Below are 15,548 nucleotides of genomic sequence, written 5' to 3'. Positions count from 1 at the left end.
CTTGTGGAAGGATATCAGAATCCAGAGTGTTGTTCACAATGTACAGTATTCAATAAAAAATCATTTAGACATACAAAGGAACAAAAAAGTGTGATCCATAGTCAAGAAAAAAGCAGTATATATAAATGAACCCAAGATGGTCAAAATCTTAGACTTAGCCAACCAAGATTTTAAAGGAACTATTATAAATATGTCCAAAGGATTAAAGGAAAACATGGTCTCAGTGAGTGAGTTGATAAGGAATCTGTAGAGAAATAGAAGTTCTAACAGAGTAACAGAAGTGCTAAAACTAAAAAATGAAATAATTGAAAAAATTCCCTGGATAGGCTTAACAACAGATTAGATACAGCAAAATAAAGTCAGTGAACCTGATGACAGATCAGTGCAAATTACCTCATAAAGACCTATGAGGCAATATAAAATAGTCTACCATATGTATAACTAGACCCATAAGGAAAAGTGAGATTGGGGCATAAAGAAATATTTTTAAAATAATGTCTGATTTTCCCAAATGTGAAAAATAATGTAAAGATTCATGAACCTGAACAAACTACAAAACTAATAAAAGAATAACTGCAGCTTCTCATCAGAAACAAGGCATGCTAGAAGACAAACAGTTTCTTTTAAATGCTGGAAAAAAACCCCTGTCATCCCAAAATTCTATCTTCTGCAAAAATATCCTTAAAAAATGATGGTGAAATCAAGACACTTCCTGATAAATGAAATCTAGGAGAATTCATCATTGGTAAAACTGCACTACAAGAAATGTTAAAATTTGCCTTTTAGACCAAAATGAGCTAAGACCAGATGGAAATCTGGAACTATAGGAAGGAATGAAGACCATCATGGTAACTGAGTAAATATAAAAGACTTTGTTTTTTCATGATTTACTCTAAGAACTGATTGTTTCAAATAAAAATAGTAGAGACATTGTGAGGTGGGGTTTATAACAAATATAGAAGTAAAAGATATAATAATCACCACCAAAAGCTGGGTTGTAGGGAGGATAAATACATTTATACTATTATAAGGTTATTACATTTGTGATATGGGAAGCATGAGGTGGAAAGCAGGAAGTGGGACATTTGAAGTGCGAGGTGTGACATGAGAAGGGGTATGCTGAAATAGGAAATTGAAGTGTGAAGATGTTCAACAGTGACTATATTCTGGCTCATAAAACAAGCCTTAATAAGTTTAAAAAGATTGACATAAAGTATGTTCTCTGACCATAACAGAATTAAACTAGAAATCAATAACAGAAACATAAAGGAAAATCTCCAAACACTTGATAATTAAACAACACAATTCTAAATAATCCATGGGTCAAAGAGCAAGTTTCAATGGACACCAGAAAATATTTTAAACTGAATTAAAATAAAAATATAATCTGTATCAAAATCTCTGGAATGGGACTCCCACTTCTGACAATGATGGAACAACAGGGATGCCAGATTTGCCCTCCCACCTAAAACAAAAACAACAAAAATCAGACAAAACACATGAAACAGTGGTCTTCAAGTTACTACATGTTGGACAACAAAGGGCAGTGATCACTGAGAGTTGAGACACAAGGTGAACCCTACAATCATCTCAGCTCACTGTTGTGTTTCTGGGCAGTGGCCCAGAAAGGCAGGGAACTGAGGAAGATCCCGATGGACTCCCTGAATTGTGCAGATAGAGCTAAGGGTTTGAGGAGACCAAAGCAGCTAAAGTTGAAAAGACAGTACCAGAGAGGAGAGAGCTGTGCACAGAGATCGCCAGAGATCTATAGAGGTTCTCCCTTGAGTATTCAGCACAGTACTCATTAGTACATACTTATGAGGGAACTACCCAAAGCCAAAGAAAAAAAACATCCAAAAGGATTAGAAGAAATAGAATCTAGCACTAACAGAGGGCCAGGAGTAGTGTCTGTTCCCACCAGCCAGAAAAAACTCATAATTCTTAGGGCATTGGGTAGAGTCCTGAGGAAGGCGTTGCCTCAGTAATGGGAAATAATCAGCGGTAGACTGAGCATTACTCTGTACCTACCTAACAAATCATAAAAGCAAAACTTGAAAGGATCAAACTGTTTCCAAGGACCTTAACTGCATTCCAAAACAAAGTTCAAGGAGATGTGCAGGAGGGCCAGCCCCAGTGGCCTAGGGGTTAAGTTCGGTACGCTCTGCTTTGGCAGCCCAGCTTCGGTTCCTGGGCACAGACCTATACCACTTGTCTCTCAGTGGCCATGCTGTTGTGGTGGCTCACATACAAAAAGAGGAAGATTGGCAGCAGATGTTAGGGCAAAACTTCCTCAGCGATAAATAAATAAATAAAAGAAAAAAGAAAAGATTATAAAAAATAATTTTAAAAAAGAACATGCACAGGAATAAAAAATGACCAGTATTCAACAAGGTAAAATTCACAATGTATGGCATCCAAACAAGCAGGAAAACACAACCCATCATGAGGAGAATAATCAATCAAAACTGACCCAGAACTGACATAGATGTTAAAATTAGTGGAGAACAACATTAAAAAAGTTATTTTACCTGCATTCCATATGTTCACAAAGTGAGGTAGAGATATGGAAAAATATAAGAATAATGGCCAAAAACTTCCAAACATAATGAGAAATATAAACTCATATCTGAAGCTCAATCCCAAGAACAAAAATATAAAGAAAACAATGTCACATCATAATCAAATTGTTCAAAACCAGTGATACAGATAAAATCCTAAAGATAGCTAGAGAAAAAAGACATTACTTACAGAGGAACAAAGATAAGGATGATACCAAATTTCTCATTGGAAACAATGCAAGTGAGAATACAGTAGAGTAACAACTTTAAAATATTGAGAGGAAAAAATGGTAAACCTAGGATTATATACCCAGTGCAAATAACAAGGTGAAATAAAGATGTCTTCAGGCATACGAAAGCTAAAAGAATTCATCACCATCAAAGTAACATTACAGGAAATGTTAAGGGATATCCTTTGGGCAGAAGGAAAATGATCCCAGATGGAAGTCCAGATCTACACAAAAGAATGAAGAGCACTGAAAATGATAACCACATAGGTAAATATTTATGACTTTCCCCCTTTATTATTTAAATACTTTTTAAACATAACTGAGTGATGTAAGCAAAATAGCAGAGTAGGCAGCTTCAAGTTCCCATCCCCCTAGAGAAACATAAAAAAACAAGCAGTAACTGTTAGAACCAACCTTAGTAGAATTCTGGAAAACAGTCAAAAGGTTTACAACAAGCAAATAAACTCTGAATCAAGAAAACAGCAACTTAAAAGTAGTGGAAAGCTTTGTGGGGTTTCTACTTTCCCTTCTCCCACCCACTCCCTGGCTTAGCAGCAAGCTTGAAGACAGAAACTTGGATTCTTAGTTTGGGCCCCTGGTCCCTGGTGCCAGAGGAGCAGAGCAGACCTTATGCACAAATTATTGTGTATGTCTGCTCTAACCTATACAGGGGTTACCTGAAGGAATGACACAGGCACTTGTCTCTGTTTTGCTGAACTTAGAACTCACTGAAGCTGGAAAAGCAGTGGGCATTGCTCAAAAACACTGTAAGGCAAACAACCACAGATGCCTGGGGCAAAAGATTATAGTTGAGTCACACCATCAACTGCTGTTATGGACTGAATTGTGTTCCATCAAAATGTATATGTTGAACACCAATCCCTAACATAAGTGTATTGGGAGATAGGGCCTTTAAAGAGGTGATTAAGGTTATATGAGGTCATATGGGTGGGCCCTAATCCAATATAACTAGTGTCCATAGAAGAAGTAGTACAGACACCAGGAATGTGAATGTACAGTGAAAAGGCCATGTGAGAATACAGTGAGAGGGCAGCCGTCTGCAAGCCAAGAAAAAAGGACTCAGGAGAAACCAGCCCTGCCAGATATTGATCTTGGACTCCTGCATCCAGAACTGTGAGAAAATAAATTTCTGTTCTTTAAGCCACCCACTCTGTGGCATTTTGTTATGGCAGTCCTCTAGTAGACTAACACAGACTGCCTAAAGTGCTGGAGGTAAGCCTGGAGAGTTTCTTTGGGAAACCAGGGCATTCATAATCACCCATGTGTAAGAGAGAATTTAGAAGGCTACATGCATGCCAAGGGCAAGACACATGCTCAGAAAATACCTGACAAGACCCTAAGCTTTATGGTGGACTAGTCCCTAGGATCAGTGCAGGCTTGGTTGAAGAAAAGCCGTAGCACATAGGCAATCTGCAAAGACTAGGAGAAGTGGTTTTTTTCCTTCTACATTTAGCTCCTGGTGTTCAAGGAAATCTCTGTTAAAACATTAGCTGAACACAAGCTAACATGAGTAAGACACTTCAGTGACCATACAAGAAAGATACAGTCTTTACAAAAATAGTTTGGAAAAGTCACTAAACAAATAGGCTACTACACATCAGTGATTTAATTGAAAAAAAAAAAACAAAACAGCAAACATTTGGAGGGGGAGAACCAGATTCCAGAGTTACTACATTATAGTATTCAAATGTCCAGGTTTCAGTGACAATCAGAAGTCATGCAAAGAAACATGACAGTATGGTCCATTCAAAGTAACAGAATAAATTGGCAGAAATTCTCCCTGAGGAAGCCCAGATATTGGACTTACCAGACAAAGACTTCAAAAGAACTTAAATATTTAAAGTCTTAAATATGCTCAGAACTAAAGGAAACTATGGACGAGGAACTAAAAGAAATCAGGATAATGATGTATGAACAAAATGAGAATACTGACAAAGAGATAAATTATAAAAAGGAACCAAAGAGAAATTCTGGAGCTGAAAAGTACATTAACTGAAATAAAACTTTCATCAGAAGGTTTTAAGATGGGGCTGGCCCCGTGGCCGAGTGGTTAAGTTCGCGTGCTCCGCTGCAGGCGGCCCAGTGTTTCGTCGGTTCGAATCCTGGGCGCGGACATGGCACTGCTCGTCAGACCACGCTGAGGCAGCGTCCCACGTGCCACAACTAGGGGAACCCACAACGAAGAATACACAACTATGTACCGGGGGGCTTTGGGGAGAAAAAAGGAAAAAATAAAATCTTTAAAAAAAAAAAAAAAAAAAGAAGGTTTTAAGAGCAGATTTGAGCAGGCAGAACAATCAGTGAACTTGGAGATAGGGCCATTGAAATTATCTACTCTGAGGAGCAGAAACAAAAAAGAATGAGAAAAAGTGAACAGAGACTAAGAGATCTGTGACACCATCAAGAAGACCAACATATGCATTATGGGAGTCTCAGAAAGAGAAAATATTTGAGGCAGGAAAAATATTTGAAGAAATAATGGCCAAAAGTTCCAAATTTGATGGAAGACATGAATCTGCACATTCAAGAAGTTCAACAAACTCAAAATAAAATAAGCTCAAAGAGATGCACACCGAGATATTATAATCAAACTATTGAAAGACAGAGTCTTGACAACATCAAGAGAGAAGCAACTTGTCAAGTACAAGGGATCCTCAATAAGATTAACACCTGATTTATCATCTGAACCATGGACGCCAGAAGGCAATGAGCTGATATATTTACAGTGGTGAAGGATATTTGTACTCTGTTTATTGCAGCATTATTCACAATAGGCAAGATATGAAAACAACCTAAGCACCCATCAACAAATGAATGGATAAAGAAAATGTGGTACACACACACACACACAGACGCACACACACACAGGAATATTATTCAGCCATGAGAAAATGAAATTCTGCCATTTGCAACAACATGGATGGACCTTGAGGGCATTATGTTAAGTGAGAGAAGTCAGACAGAGAAAGACAAATATTATATGATATTACTTATATGTGGAATCCAAAAAATCTGAACTTGCAGAAACAGAGAGTAGAATGGTGGTTACCAGGGGCTGGGGGTGGTGGTGGAGGAATTGGGGAGATGTTGTTTAAGGGTACAGACTTGCAACTAGTAGATACACAAGTTCTGGAGAACTAATGCAAGCATCAAGCATAGTGATTATAGTCAACAATAGTGTATTATAAACTTCAAAGTTACCAAGAGACTAGATCTTAGTTGTTCTCGCCAAAGAAAGAAATGATAATTATGTAACATGATATAAGTGTTAGGTAACACTATGGTGGTGATCATATTGCAATATACACATGCATCAAATCAAAATGTTGTACACCTTAAACTTACACAATGTTATATGTCAATTATATCTCAATAAAAAAATTAAAGTGAAAGAAGTAACTTGTCAATTAAGAATTCTATATCCAGCAAAATTATCCTTCAAAAATGGAGAAATAACTTATTCACAGATGAACAAAAGCTGCTGAAGTTTGATAACACTAGGCCTCTCCTATAAAAACTGCTAAAGTGAATTTTTTTAGATGGAAATGAAAGGATATTAAATAGCAGTTTAAAGCCATATGAAGAAACAAAGGTTTCTGGTAAAGGTAAAAACATGGGCATATATAAAAGCCAGTAATATTGTATTTTGGTTTGTAACTCCAAATTTTATTTCTTTTTTTTTTTAAAGATTTTATTTTTTTCCTTTTTCTCCCCAAAGCCCCCCAGTACATAGTTGTATATTCTTCATTGTGGGTCCTTCTAGTTGTGGCATGTGGGATGCTGCCTCAGCATGGTTTAAGGAGCAGTGCCATGTCCATGCCCAGGATTCGAACCAACAAAACACTGGGCCACCTGTAGCGGAGCGCGCGAACTTAACCACTCGGCCACGGGGCCAGCCCCTCCAAATTTTATTTCTTACACGATTTAAAAGGCAAATGCATAAGAAGTAACTATAAGTCTGCATTGGGCACAATATATTTAAAGATGTAATTTGGTGCAGCAACAACAACAAGGGGGGGTAGGGTGGTATAGGAGCAGAGTTTTCGTGTGCTATTAAAGTTGTCAATTCAAAATTGATTTTTGTAAATTTAGGATCTTAAATAATTCCATGATAACCACAAAGAAAACTATCTAAAAAATATGAACTAAAAGAAATGAGATGGGAATCAAAATGGTTCACTACGAAAAATCAACTAAATACGAAAGAAGGCAGTAATAGAGAAAATGAAGGACAAAAAAAGTGTAACACATACAGAAAAAAATAGCAAAGAGGCAGAATTAAGTCCTTCCTTATGAGTAATTATTTTAAATGTAAATAAACTCTTTAATCAAAGGCAGAAATTGGCAGAATGGATAAAAACATGATCCAACTAGGTGCTGTCTACAAAAGACTCACTTTTAGGTGAAAAGACACAAATAGGTTGACAGTGAAAGGATGGAAGAGATATTCCATGCTAACAGTAACCAAGAGAGATCTGGGGATTGCAGCTATACTAATACCAGGCAAAATAGACTTTAAGTAAAAAACTGTTATAAGAGACAAAGAGATCATTAACTATTGATAAAGGGCCAATCTTATCAAGAAGATATAATGATTATAAACATATGCAACAAATTATATGAAGCAAAAATTGAAGGAATTGAAGGGAGAAATAGACAGTTCTACAATAGCAGTTGAGAGACCTCAATATACTACTTTCAATGCATAGAACATCTATACAGAAAATCAATAGGGAAGTAGAGGACTTGAACAACACTATAAACTAACTACACCTAAAAGAAATATGTACTGTACTCAAAAACAGCAGAGTACATATTCTTCTTAAGTACATATGGAGTATTTTCCAAGCTAGAGCATAAGGTAGACCACAAAATAGTTCTCAACAAACTTTAAAAGACTGAAACCGCACAAAGTATTTTCTCTGACCACATGGAATAAAGGTAGAAATCACTAACAAGGAAAACTGAAAAGAAATTACAAGTATGTGGACGTTAACACTCTTAAACAAACAATGAGTCAAAGAAGAAATCACAAGGGAAATTAGAAAAAAACTTATAGATAAATTCAAATGAAAATGAAATTCAAATGAAAACATAATTAAACTTATAGGATGGTGTGAGGGCAGTTCTCAGAAGGAAATGTGTAGATGTAAATGTATTTAAAATGAGGAAAGATCTTAATGACCCAACTTTACACCATGGAGAACTAGAAAAAAAGAGCAAACTATACACAAAGCCAGCAGAAGAAAGGAAATAATAATGATTAGAGTGGAGATAAATGATATACAGAGCAGAAAACAATAGAATTAATAAAACCAAAACTTTAGTTCTTTGCAAATATCAACAAAATGAACAAACCTATAGATAGACTGACCAAAAAAAAGACAAATAACTAAAATCAGAAATGAAAATGGAGACATCACTACCAACATTACAGAAATAAAAAGGATCGTAAGAGAATACTATGAACAATTGTACACCAACAAATAAGATAGCCTAGATGATATGGACAAATTCCTAGCAATATGCAAATTACCTAAACCAACTAAAGATGAAATGAAAAACCTCAGTATACTTATAACAAGTAAAAAGATTGAATCAGTAATCAAAAACCTCCCCAAAAATAAAGACAAGAACCAGATGGCTTCACTGGTGAATTCTACCAAACACTTAAAGAAGAGTTAACACCAACCATTCTCAAATTCTTCCAAAAAACAGAAGAAGGAACACTTTCTAAGTCATTCTTTGAGGGCAGATACCAAAACCAGATAAAGATGTCGGAAGAAGAGAAAATTAAAGTTAATATCCTTTATGAAGATAAATGCAAGTATCCTCAACAAAACAGTAGCAAACCAAATCCAGTAGCATGTAAAAAAGGATTATACACCATGACCATGTGGGATTTATCCTAGGAATGAAAGGCTGGTTCAACATATGAAAGTCAATGTAAAACATCACATTAATAGAATGAAGGAAAAAACATAAAATCAATTCAATTGATGCAGAAAAGGCATTTGACAAAATCAAACATCCTTTCATGATAAAAACTCTCAGAAAACTAGAAACAGAAAATTCCTCAACATGATGAAAGGTATTTATGAAAATTCCATAGCTAATAACATACTCAATGGTGAAAGACTGAAAGCTGTATGCATAAGATCAAGAACAAGACAAGGACGCACATGTTAACTGCTGCTACTCAATATTGCACTAGAAGTTCTAGCCAGAGATATTGGACAAGAAAAAGAAATAAAAGGCATCCAATTCCAACGGAAGAAGTAACACTATCTTTATTGTAGATGACATGATCCTATATGTAGAAAATCCTGAAGAATTCACAAGGAAGCATTAGAGCTAGTAAAGTCAACAAAGCTGTAGGGTATAAGACCAACTTACAAAAATCAATTGTGTTTGTATTTACCAGCAATAAATAACCCCAAAAGGAAATTAAGAAAGCAATTCCATTTAAAATAGCATCTAAGATAAGAATAAAATACCTAGGAATAAATTTAACCAAGGAGGTGAAAGACTTGTACAATGAAAACTACAAAACATTGCTGAAAGAAATTAAGACCTAAACAAATGGAAAGACATCCTATATTGATTGGAATACTTAATACTATTAAGATGGCAATACTACCCAAAGTGATATACAGATTCAATGCAATTCCAATAAAAATTTCAACAGTCTCTTTTGCACAAATGGAAAAGCCAAGCCTCAAATTCATATTTGAGGAATTGCAAGGGGCCTTAAATATCCAAAACAATATTGAAAAAGAACAAAGTTGGAGGACTCATGCTCCACAATTTCAAAACTGATACAAAGCTATGGTCATCAAAATAGTGTGGGTTACTGGCATAAGGACAGATATATAGATGAGTAGAAAAGAATTGAGAGTCCAGATATAATCCCATACATCTATGGTCAGTTGATTTTTGACAAGGGTGCTAAGTCCACTCAGTGGAGAAAGAAGAGTCTCTTCAACAGATGGTGCTAGGACAACTATATTTCCACGTGAAAGAAAATTAAGTGAAACCCTACTTCACACCATACACAAAAATTCACTCAAAGTAGATCAATAACCTAAATATAAGAGCCAAGACCATAAAACTTCTTTAAGAAAAAACAGGGTTAAATTTTCGTGACCTTGGATTTTGTAAGAAAAGTATTAACAACAAAAGAAAAAATAAATTGAGCTTCATCAAAATTAAAAACTTTTGTGCATCAAAAGACATTATCAAGAAAGTGCAAAGACAATACATAGAATGAGAGAAAATATTTGCAAATCATATATCTGAGAAGGGTTTAATATCCAGGATATATAACAAAACTCAACAATAAAAAGAGAAACAGTCCAACTAAAAAATGGGGTAAGGGGGGCCAGCCTGGTGGCATAGCAGTTAACTTCACCTGCTCTGCTTCAGTGGCCCAGGGTTCACCAGTTTGAATGCTGGGCACGGACCTATGCACCACTTATCAAGCCATGCTGTGGCAGGCATCCCACATATAAAGTAGAGGAAGATGGGCACAGATGTTAGTGCAGTGCCAATCTTTCTCAGCAAAAAGAGGAGGATTGGTGGTGGATGTTAGCTCAGGGCTAATCTTCCTCAAAAAAAAAAAAAAAAATGGGGAAAGGACTCAGACATTTCTCCAAAGACATACAAATGGGCAGCAAGCACATGAAAAGAACCTCAGTATAATTAGTCATGAGGGAAATACAAATCAAAACCACAATGAGATACCATTTCATACCCATCATAATGGCTATAATTTAAAAAAAGGAAAATAAGTGCTGGTGAGGATGTGGAGAAATTGGAACCCTCATATAGTGCTGTGGAAAACAGTTTGGCAGTTCCTCAAAGGTTAAGCATAGAATTGCCATATGACCCCATAATTCCACTCCTAGGTAAATGCCTCCAAAAATGGAAAGCAGGAACTTGACCAGATACCGACACACCAATTTAAAAAATACACAAATTAGCAAGCGGACAGAGGACTTGAATAGACATTTCTCTAAAGATGACATACAATGGCCAACAAGCATATGAAAAGATGGTCAACATCACTAATCATTAAGAAAATACAAATGAAAACCACAATGAGATATTACCTCACATCCATTAAGATGGCTATAATAACAATAATTTTTTTTAAAGATTTTATTTTTTTCCTTTTTCTCCCCAAAGCCCCCTGGTACATAGCTGTATATTCTTCGTTGTGGGTCCTTCTAGTTGTGGTATGTGGGATGCTGCCTCAGCGTGGTTTGATGAGCAGTGCCATGTTCGCACCCAGGATTCGAACCAATGAAACACTGGGCCGCCTGCAGCAGAGAGCAGGAACTTAACCACTCGGCCATGGGGCCAGCTCCTATAATAATAATAATTTAAAAAAAACAAATAATAAATGTTGGTGAGGATGTGGAGAAACTGGAATCCTTGTGCACTGATGGTGGGATTGTAACATGGTGCACCTGCTATGGAAAATAGTATGGCATTTCCTCAAAAAAATTAAAAATAGAACTACCATATGGGGATCTAGCTGTCCCACTTCTGAGTATATGTCAAACAAGAATTGAAAGCAGGTTCTCAAAGAGATATTTGCATACCCATATTCATAGCAGCACTAGTCACAACAGCCAAGAAGTAGAAGCAACTCAAATGTCCACCGACAGATGAACGCATAAACAAAATGTGGTATTTACATACAATGGAATATTATTCAGCTTCAGAAAGGAAGGAAATTCTGTTCAATGCTACAATACGGGTGTTTCTTGAGGACAACATTATGTTAAGTGAAATAATTCAGTCACAGAAAGACAAATACTCTATGATTCACTTATATAAGATATCTAAAGTGTGAAATTCATAGAAACAGATAGTAGAATGGTGGTTACCAGGGCTGGGGGGAAAGGAAAAAAAGGGAGTTGTTGTTTAATGGATATGGATTTTCAGTTTTGCAAGATGAAAAAGTTCTGGAGATCTTTTTCACAAGTATGTCAATATGCTTAAGACTACTGAACTGTACAGTTAAAATTGGTTAAAATTGGTTTAACTGTACAGTTAAAATGGTTGGGGCTGGCCTGGTGGTGTAGTGGTTGAGTTCATGTGCTCAGCTTGGGCACCCCAGGGTGTGCAGGTTCAGATCCTGGGCACAGACCTAGCACTGCTTGTCAAGCCACACTGTGGCAGCACACAACTCAATAGCAAAAACCAATCTGATTTAAAAAAATGGACACAGGACTTGAATAGACATTTTTCCAAAGAAGACATACAAATGGCCAATAGGTACATGAAAAGATGCTTAACATCACTGATCATCAAGGCAATGCAAACCAAAATCACAATGAGATATCACCTCACACCTGTAAGAATGGTTATTATCTAAAGACAAGAGACAAGTGTTGGTGAGGCTGTGGAGAAAAGGGAACCTCTGTGTACTGTGGGTAGAAATGTGAATTGGTACAGCCATTATAGAAAATTCCTCAAAAAATTAAAAAGGTGACGTCAGCGACATGGCGGAGTGAGCTCACCCGGAACTCTCTCCCCTCCTAATTACAACCAAAAAGAGCAACTGCTTTCCAACCAAAAAACAAATCCTAATAACAGAAATTGTCAGGGACCCACAGCAGCCAAACAACAGAGGCTTGAGAGGCTGGAGCCCCCCTTGGAGGAGCTGCAATGGGGTAAGAGAGAACTTTGCTCTGTCCCCCAGAGACTAGGATTGCAGCCATGGGTGAGGGAAGGAGTGGGGTAGGGGCCACGCATCCATGGAATTGTCCAGGACTCCCACCACCCATGCAGTGGAAACCCTCTAATGGGGGAAACCTTTCGTGTGGGGGGACCCCATCAAGCCAGGGCCCCAGGAAATCAGAAAGTGAGAGCTGATCAGAATCCAGGTCTGCGTGTGAGAGAAAGTTCCCCTCCTCCCCCAACCTGCCGCGCTGTGCACCACCATCGTGGCTGAAGGCGGAGGGCTCAGAACGCATGGCTCTCGACCCCCCCCATCTAGTGGTGACAGGCTGTAACTGCAACCAAATAATAGCATCATGCACAAAAACCACTCCTCTACCATCCAGCAATTTATAAAAGCTCCAGTTGAAAAGGAAAACGATAAAAACAGAATTATGTCCTGAGGACTTGGAAATAGGTAAAGTAAGTGAAAATGAGTTCAGAATAACTATCATCAAAAAACTCAATGAGGTAAAGGGAAATATAGAGAAACAAGTCAACGAGTCCTGGAGTTACTTCACACAAGAGATTGAAACTATAAAGAAGAATAAATCAGAAATACTACAGATGAAAAATACAATGGATCAGATAAAACAGAATACGGATTCCCTGAATGCCCATGTAGACACCACAGAGGAGGAAATTAGCATAATCGAAGATAGACAGGTTGAATGGCTGCAGACAGAGGGAGAAAGAGAACTAAGAATTAAAAAAACTGAAGAAAATCTCTGAGAAATAGCAGATTCAATGAGAAAACGCAACTTAAAAATCATTGTAATTCCTGAGGGCATGGAAAAGGAAAATGGAGCAGAAAGTGTGCTCAACGACATAATAGCAGGGAACTTCCCAAATCTAGGGATTGAGAGAGAAATGTGTGTGGAGGAAGCTTTCAGATCTCCTAGATTTGTCAATGTAAAAAGACCTACTGCAAGGCATATAGTAGTAAAAATGGAAAAATGAATGACAAAGAATACACAGGGCAGCAAGCCAGTAGAAAATAAACTACAAAGGAACCCCTATCAGACTTTCAGCAGATTTCTCTACAGAAACCTTACAAGCTAGGAGAGAATGGAATGATGTATTTGAAACTTTAAAGGACAAAAATCTTCAGCCAAGAATACTCTAACCAGCAAAAATACCCTTCAGATATGAGGGAGAAATTAAATCTTTTCCAGACAAACAAAATCTAAGGGACTTTGTAACCAAAAACCTCCACTACAAGAAATCCTCAAGAAGGTTCTCATACCTGAAAAAAGAAAAAAAGGGAGAAAGGGAACACAAAACACAGAGTAGGGAGACAGATAGAATCAGAATAGGATAGCAAATATTCAACTTTAGTATTAGGATAAAGGGAAGTAAATCACCAAAGCAAAGACAATCTTATCACTCTAACCACAAACTCACAACACAAGTTGGAATAAGAGATGAAAATAATAATTTAGGAGGGGACAAGGAAAGGGACCGAATCGGTCTAGGCTAAGGAAGTAACAGACCACCAGAAAATGGACGATGTTATACACAAGATTCTGAATACAAACTTCAGGGTAGCCACTAAACTAAAAAACAGAACAGAGACCAAAACATAAATAAGGAAAAATCTAAGAAACACAGCATAAGAAATTGCAAAAGTCAATGGGTAGGCTAAAACACACAGGATGAGAAACAAAGGACACACAGGAAAACTGGAAAACGAGCAAGAGAATGACAGCATTAAGGCCTCATGCATCAATACTCACCCTCAATGTAAACGGATTGAACTCTCCAATAAAAAGACACAGAGTGGCAAAATGGATTAAAGAACAAGATCCAACAATTTGTTGCCTCCAGGAAACACACCTCAGCCCCAAGGACAAACATAGGTTCAGAGTGAAGACAATACTCCAAGCTAAAAGCAAACAAAAGAAAGCAGGTGTCGCAGTACTTATATCACACAAAACATTTCAAAATAAGGCAGGTAAAGAGAGACAAAGCGGGACAATATATAATGATCAAAGGGACACTTCATCAAGAAGAAATAATGCTTATAAATATCTATGCACCCAACACAGGAGCACCCAAGTTCATAAAGCAACTATTAACAAACCCAAAAGACGATATCAAAATAACACAATAGGGGCTGGCCCCGTGGCCGAGTGGTTAAGTTAGTGCGCTCCACTGCAGGCAGCCCAGTGTTTCATTGGTTCGAATCCTGGGCATGGACATGGCACTGCTCATGTAAACCATGCTGACGCAGCGTCCCATATGCCATAACTAGAAGGACCCACAATGAAGAATATACAACTATGTACTGGGGGGCTTTGGGGAGAAAAAGGAAAAAAATAAAATCTTTAAAAGAATAACACAATAATAGTAGGGGACCTCAACACCCCACTCACATCAATGGACAGATCATCCAGACAGAAAGTCAACAAAGTAACAGTGGAGCTAAATGGAAAGCTAAAACAGTTGGACTTAATAGACATATATGGTGTTCTCCATCCAAAAACAGAAGAATACACATTCTTCTCAAACATGCATGGAACATTCTCAAGGATAGAACATATGTTGGGAAACAAGGCAAGCCTCTACAAATTTAAAAAAACTTAAATAATAACAACCATCTTCTCTGATCATAATGCTGTAAAGCTAGAAATTAATTACAAGAAAAAGCTGAGAAAGGCACAAGGATGTGGAGATTAAACTATATGCTATTGAACAAGCAATGGATCATTGAAGAAATTAAAGAAGAAATCCAAAAATACCTGGAGACAGATGAAAATGATAACATGCCATACCAACTCATATGGGATACAGCAAAAGCTGTATTCAGAGGTAAATTCATCACAATACAGACACATCTTACCAAACAAGAAAAATCCCAGATAAGCAATCTTAAACTACACCTAAGTGAATTGGAGAAAGAAGAACAAACAAAGCCCAAAGTCAGCAGAAGGAGAGAAATAATACAAATCAGAGCAGAAATAAATGCTATTGAAACGAAAAAGGCAGTAGAAAGGATCAATGAAACAAA

At 37.1% G+C, this 15,548-nt stretch overlaps 1 protein-coding gene across 4 annotated transcripts in view; it reads right to left on the bottom strand.

Moving 5' to 3' along the window:
- The window catches only part of POM121C (POM121 transmembrane nucleoporin C), a 67,348-nt gene that overhangs the window by 30,501 nt on the left and 21,299 nt on the right, over window positions 1-15,548 (bottom strand). The gene's annotated exons all lie outside the window — the stretch shown is intronic.

Source organism: Equus caballus, chromosome 13 (genome assembly GCF_041296265.1).
Source record: "Equus caballus isolate H_3958 breed thoroughbred chromosome 13, TB-T2T, whole genome shotgun sequence".
NCBI classification, from domain to species: domain Eukaryota; kingdom Metazoa; phylum Chordata; class Mammalia; order Perissodactyla; family Equidae; genus Equus; species Equus caballus.
Note: the sequence above shows the minus strand (reverse complement) of the source record. Positions and strands in the feature narration are given on the sequence as shown.